The sequence below is a fragment of the Corapipo altera genome, unplaced genomic scaffold (assembly GCF_003945725.1).
Source record: "Corapipo altera isolate COAL_440 unplaced genomic scaffold, ASM394572v1 70, whole genome shotgun sequence".
Taxonomy (NCBI): domain Eukaryota; kingdom Metazoa; phylum Chordata; class Aves; order Passeriformes; family Pipridae; genus Corapipo; species Corapipo altera.
This window is the reverse complement of record NW_020884911.1, coordinates 4205746-4212766: the sequence shown is the minus strand read 5'-3', so window position 1 is coordinate 4212766 and position 7021 is coordinate 4205746. Positions and strand designations below refer to the sequence as shown.

At 46.2% G+C, this 7021-nt stretch overlaps 1 long non-coding RNA gene across 1 annotated transcript; it reads right to left on the bottom strand.

Annotated features, from left to right (window-relative positions):
- Positions 1-570: 570 nt before the first annotated feature.
- Positions 571-6123, bottom strand: LOC113952060. The gene is made up of 3 exons (XR_003529363.1): positions 5760-6123; positions 3956-4101; positions 571-861 (listed from the first exon to the last, which is right to left on the bottom strand). It is a non-coding gene; the product is annotated as an uncharacterized LOC113952060 (long non-coding RNA).
- Between the last annotated feature and the right edge of the window lie 898 nt (positions 6124-7021).

Genomic DNA, 7021 nt, shown 5'->3' with positions numbered 1-7021 from the left:
ATTCACCATTAGGTTTATTCCATGTGAGCTTTGTTTAATTTTTAAGAACAGTCACAAAGACTTCAAAGGAAGGTGTGAAGATCCTGCAGTAAGGTAACATAAATATGTATAAATTGAGCCGTTACACATTTTCAGGATGTGTATTTTACATATTTCTACTTGGTATGGTCAGCAAGTAAGTTCAGCATGTACTGTTACCCAGAAACAGGCAACAGGACCCAGAAATCTTGCATGGATGTGAGAGAAACAGTTTTCTTAACAGGTAAGACCTTAATGCTCATCAGAGGTGGGAATTCAAACAGCAGGATCATCTCTCATACCTAAGCTTCCTCTGGGTCTGCTCACATGCTCTATCAAGGGTAAGAGGTTGGAGAATGTAGGAAGGGTATTATAATTTTAATACAAATTGTTACTGACTTTGGAGTTAGTTACACATCTGCAGCCTTCCCACCAGGCAGCAAAGTTACTGAATTGGGTATAAACAAATGCCTTTTGTCAAGCTTAAGTCTCTGCTCAGGAAGCTGGAAAAACCAAAGAAGCACCTTCATACAAGGAACTCCAGTGGCAAGCTTTTGGAAAGAGTTAGAAAAATTTATATTAGAAAAAGGGAACTCGGTCACAGTCTCAGGAAAGCACAACTGAATATATCTGCAAATACAGGGTGAGTTGGCACTAATCCACCTCCTTTCCTTACTGCCTCCTGGTGAGCTTGTTCCACAGCTCCTGATCCATGGCTGCAGGACTGAGGGTGCCAGTCTCCCTCTCCTTGGTGTGGCATCACACCTCATCACAGCCTGCGTGTGCTGCTGTGTCCACATCAGCCTTCACTGGGAACTCCTTGGGTGTGATCTCACAGGGAACCTGGAACGAGAGAAAGGCCTGGGACCTTCGGGTCTTTGCTCTTGGGAAATTCTTTCAAATGAGGTGTGGGTGTTGGTAAAGGGCTTTCGGCCAGAAGGTAAGAGCTACTCTCATTTTTCTAGAGCTCCCTACCCAGGGTTAAAGTTGAAGTCTAGTTAGAGTGGTTTGCCAGGCGGGAGAGAGGAACCTGCACGGGTGGGACTTTGGTGGCCTGTGGTGCTTCAGCAGCACTTCAGGGCAGTAGAGAAAGCACCGAGTGCCTCCTCAAGGTCCCTGCTTCCCAGGCTGCACATCACCTGTAGCCATGGTAAGGAAGTTGGAAAGGAGATTAGCAAAGACCTTCAAGTGCTGTTGCCCCCAGCACACTCCTCGCTCAGCAGTGCTGTCCCGGGCCCAGGGAGTTTAGGGCTTGCTGTGATAAAATTTCTGCTGTATGGGTCATGCTTTGGAGTCAATAAAGAAGCCCACTGCCATCACAACATTCTTCCCACTTCATCTGTTTAGATGCTGATACAATCTTTGTACAAAATGTTTAGGGCTAAATTGTGAGCTAGCACAGCTCTGTTGCAATCTGTGGAGTTGTACTGACCTATGTCAGCTGAGAATCTGAACCTGCAGGCTCAGCTCTCCCTACCCTCCCAAGAGACACTAAAGTTTTCACTGGTTTCACTGGAAGTTTTGGTGTGTCCCATCAAGTCCATAGTATTTGAATCTGTGGGACTTGCAGCTGTCATGTGAGCTGCTTGGTTGTCGCTTTCATGAGGGATTTTGAGGCCCCAGCTGGAGCAGAGCAGTTAAGTTGTGCAGTGATTGCAATTTGGCAAGGCCAGTGCAGTTACCTTCTAAATGCTGCTGGTATTTCCCAGACAAACTTGCCCTGCTACAGAATTGCTGCTGAACCCCAGAATGGCTGCGGTTGAAAGGGACCTTAAAGCTCACCCAGTTCCAAACCCCCTGCCATGGGCAGGGACACCTTCCACTAGACCAAGTTGCTCAGAGCCCCATCCAACCCATCTTTTGTGGATAGAAAAATGAACAGCCCTGGTGCATGACATGCACACTTCAGTGTTTAAACAAACCAGGTATCTCCTGAGCCCTGTGCTTAATTTTCCACATTATTTATCCATAAACTATACCTTAACTGGATTCAGTCTTTTGCTTTTCATGCTCTCCCTGTTAACCTGGAAGCCTGCCACAGCTGTACAGCAGACCTAAAAGACATCTCTGATAGTTCCAGCTCCAGATTTTGTTCTGGTGATTCAGTGGTACCAGAGAGACTTGGAAGACCTTCTGGTGCATCATTAACAGTGTCTTCTCCTGTTAGTCTATGGACAGTCACTTGCAAGTGGTTATGTGTAGGTTTGTAACTGCTGCAGAGCAGATTACAAAACCACACAGGGCCAAAATAATTCGCTGGCATGTTAATGAACAGTCAGCCCAGTCAGTGTAACCATCTGCCTGCTCTGCTTTCTATCAGCTTCAAGTGTGTTGGGTTTGGGTGTACGTGTCCCCTCAGCAAGCACAAAACCATACTTTTGATCTATCACAGGCAGGCCCTTTTACCATAAAGATAAAAAGATAAAAAAAAGTATTCCTTTTGATTCTCAATCCTTTTCCCATTATTGCTCTGATATGGAAGGGAGTTGTATTGTCAAGTTATTACAGAGGATGTAAAGTGCATCCAAAGAACAAGGAGCTGCAGAGCACATCCAGCCCCCAGGCTCGTTTATTAATTTGTGTTGCTGTTTACTGATGTGTTTGGAAATCTTCAGTGCTGTGATGAGCAGAGATGTTGGCTGCAGCATGGAAGCGTGCCTCAGCCAACACTGTGGCTGCTGCCATGCTCTCTGGAGCTGTGATTGCAGCACAGCTGTGCCATTCTGACAGAATCTGTGCACTGCATAGTTTACCTTGGAGGATTTTTATTGCCTCTACCAGAAGCTTTTTGGCTATTAATACAGGAAAATTAATATGTTTATTGCTATGTCTATTGATATATGGGAATGCAGGAGAGAATATCCTACTCTAGAGTCTTTTTCGGTCTCACCTTCCCACCCTCTTGGGAAAACAACTAAGGAGAAATTCCTTGAAGTTTCCTTTTTTCCTTGGAATTGGTGTACACTCTGTTCCCCGCTGCCTCACTGGCTGTGGGAAGGTGTCACTGTGATTCATTCTTTCCCTCTTGTTTTGGTTCCTAGCGCTGGCAGCAGTTAGACCGTCCTGCGGCGCTGGGTCATCATGGAAAAGGCCAGAACAGCTCATCCCAATATTTGTGTGTTCAGTGAAGTGTGGCAATTAATTACTGTTCACTTCCACTGTCACAAAGACGCTTCCGTTGCCCCAAGAAGATGCTCTCAAGCAGCACAATAGTATGTAAACAGCTGACAAAAACAGGGTCGGCAGCCTAGGAAGAACTTGGGATTTTTGGGTGTAGTGTAATTTGCTGCAAGGTACTTGGTCCTGGTTTGCAGGTGACATGATTTTGGGGCTCCTTCATCTCAAAACAGACATAGAGGATCCTCTGGCTGAAAGCTGAAGGTATTAAAAGCAAAGTGTGAGGGCTTTTTTTTTTTTTTTTTTTAGCAGCAAGGGTTATTAGTGTTGGAATGTTCCCAAGGGATGTGGTAAATTGTCCTTTGTAGTATTTAAATGAAAAATAGATGGGTTTTGAGAAGATATGCTCCATTTTGGCCAAAAACATTGGAGGGTTGTTGGGTAAATAGTTCTGGCTTTTTCACGGTCAAAATCAAACGAGATGATTGATTGCAAGATCTCTAAAACTTCCTAAGCCTATCACTTTCCTTTGGTTTTGATGTTAATTTTTTATTTATTTATTAATTAGGCAAGATAAGGACAGTTTGCATGATTGATCTGTGCAAACCAAGCTATGAAAAGGTTTTTCCAGGGCCTTGATCCTGAATGGTGCTGAGTCTCTTTGTCAGGACTTCCCAATGCCTCTGGGCATTTAGGATTCTTAAGCCTTTAAGACCCAGTGATGCTTTGGTTTAAGGTCCCCATCTGGGTCCATCAGTACAGCTTTTTGGCTGGAAAGGTACCTTGCTTAATTAAAGTCATTAAACCTCTGTACTGTCACCTTGTTTCTTTGACGTCTGCTTTTGACTTTGCTGGTGTGGCTACATCAGATGTCTCCACTGTTCTGCTGACCCGTGGTAGGTTTGAGAGCATAATTCCAGGCTTTGTGAGAATGGAACATTTTTAAAGCAGCAACCCCTCGCTAATCTGTAGAGAGAAAACACGTATGACAGGCAGTGGGGATTCCATTTGTCAGGATCCAAGGTTCAAGGCAGGCTTAAAGGAGTCTTATTAAAAGTGTTTTCCAGTGCATGTGGCTCCTTCTGACAGCACCCAGGTGGTTAAGAAACCAGCATTAAGAATAAAAGCCGTTTCTCTTTTCTGCACAACAAATGGTTCAAGTGTCTGGTATTCGATTCAGAAAGGAAACCTGCAGCAGTCGTGTCCCCTGAAATAAACCAACCAACATTTTGAGCTGCCAACACTTCTGGCTATTACGTCAAGGCATCGCAAAGTTTAAAGCATAGCAAAGTAATATATATATTTTTTTTTTTCCAGTAATCCCAGGGTAAATATTAGGTAGACAGCATCTCTGCTTTGCGCATTAAAAACCCGACTGAATTTGAAAAGCCTGCAAGTGCACTGCGGGGATTTCGGAAAGTGTCGTTTGACCATGAGCTAAGACCAGAAGCTGCCATTTTGCAGATGGGGCAGGAGGGAAAGGCTTTGGCCTCATTCATAACTTCGCAGCTACTGCAAATATCAGCTGATGAATATTTATGTTATGACTGGCAGAGGCCTGAAAGGCAAAGGGGAGGGTGGGGGGGGAAAGAGTGGAGGGGGAAGCTTAAGTTAGGAAAATGGTTGTCTGATCTCTGTGGGATTTCTTTACCAACACTTTCCATGCTTGAACAGTAGCTGCTGAATGAAATCATTATGTACCGAGCCCCTGTGCAGGAAAACAAGGTTTGTCAAGATTCTGTTCGTTAGCACCTCGTACTTTGTTTGAACCTTGGACATTTGCTGGGCCCTGTAGAGGGAAACTTTTTTAATTTCAAATCAAACACTGTACAGGGTGGGCCAGTTTTATTTAGTCATGGTTTAATTAGTATTGTACTCGAATTTTAAAGAAGCAAAAGAGGTGAGTGCCATTCCTCTACATAACATAATTTCAAAGTAACATGTTTCTTCATATTTTTATTATCTCAAGTCACTCACTGAGAGGAGAAAAAAAAAAAATCCCAATCTCTTCCTTTTGCCTTCACCAGGCTGTAAATTAACAGCAAGGAGGAACTTTCAATAAAGTTCACCAACATGACTTCACTGTTGGGATGAATCAAGCCCAGGAAGGAAACCGGTTGGAATGAGGAAAGACTGTAAAGGCAACAAGGGCTTAGCAAAGGGCTGGTGGCTGTGGGCGGGTGGGCTGAGCCCCTCCACGGGACCACAGGGTCGGAAAGCAGCAGGTTGGGGCTGCACGAAATGAAAACTTAAATAAATAAGGGCAGGCAGCCCGAGTCAGAAACTTAGGAAAAAAAAAAAAATCAAAGTGCCCACAAGCAGCTGGTCACATCAGAAAATCCTTCCCCCAGGGGCTCTGCAGACTGACCAGGCTTTAGAGGAGTAAGGAAAAACCTGGATTTTGACTATTGGACTATTCCCTAAACTCGGCTCTAGCTTGTCTGCTGTTTCTCCGGGTAGGTGGCTTTTCTTATACTGCTTATTTAGAGACAACTCGCGCCTTTACAAGAAAAAAAAACAAACCTCCAGGAAAAGCCCACGTGCAAAAAAACACGCGAAACCCCTTCCCAAACTCTTTCTACTCCTTCCCGCTCCGTTGGGAGATCCCCGTGTGTCCTACTTACAGGAACCAGCAGATGGTGCTGCAATACATCAAGTTTTTATGTCCCTGGAAAGGGAAAACTTGGGCTAGATGTACTCGGGGCTGCCTCTGGCCACCTCCAGCCCCTGAGGTAAACCGCTTCCCGCCTTCCCCCCACGGCAGTCCTGCGCGATTGCAAACGGAGCCGGTGCAGCTCCATTCCCGCCCCGGAGGGAATTTTCTCCGTTATTTCCAATTATTCGAAGCAGTTTCTAGGGGGGGAGAGGTCTTAGGGACTGAGGAGAAGGTGCCTGGGGAGGGTTGCGGGGGCAGCAAGGCAGCCATGAGCCCCTCACGGTGAGGGCGTTGGCGGGTTCCCCTCAGAGAGGGCGGCCATGTTTCACTCCCTCCCCGACACTTTGGTGGTGCTGGGTTTGTGTCCGCAGCTAGGAATGGAGGTGCTTGGGGCTTAGGGAAAGGCCTGTTTTCCCTCAAATATTTAAAAAAGAAAATCTCAAACCCCACTCCTTCAAGAAATAATGGGGAGTTTGTGCCTAGGCCTGCTGCCAGCCCTGCAGGAATCTTGGGGCGCTTCCCCCCCCCTCAGTGGGGCCACCCATCTGCTTCCTCCGGTACCCACATACAGCCTCGGCGGTGCAAACAGTGAGGAAAACCCTCCCAAAAAAAGGGCGGGAGAGAGACTGAGGATTTGGAGTGAGGTGCAGAAAGACACACAAGGCACCAAGAGCAAGCAGGGCATGCTTGAAAACGTGCAGGGGGACTCCGCAAAACATGGCGGGCTGAACCACAACCGGCGTGGATCCGATGGGTTATTTTTTTGTAAGTTATAGAAAAAGTTATGTGGGGAAAAGACAACTTCTTGGAACATTTGCTGTTTATTTTGTGAGATTGCCCCTCCAGCACCCGGTGCCCTGCGAACCGATGATGTGCCACGAGGAGAAGGGGCTGAGGAGCTGCTGAGCCTCAGCAGCAAGGGAAGGCACAAATAAGGAGGCACAAGTTAGGGAGGGATTCAGAACAACTCTGCGCAGCTGTTTTTGTTATACCACCGAGCTGTAAAGTTGAAAAACGATTTGAAAAGCAAGGGATGTGCCGAGAGTACTGGCGTGTCCCTCTTATGGGCGCTTGGGGCATTCTGTGTAAATTGAACTATTTTCCCCCCCGTTTTCTTGGATGGCTTAATATCACAGCAGTGGAAGGGAAGAGCAACAACGCGCTTGGAGTGTGGAGCCTTTTCCTGATCCCTCTGGCACCGAACTGCACCAGAGTGAGCTGAGGACAGAG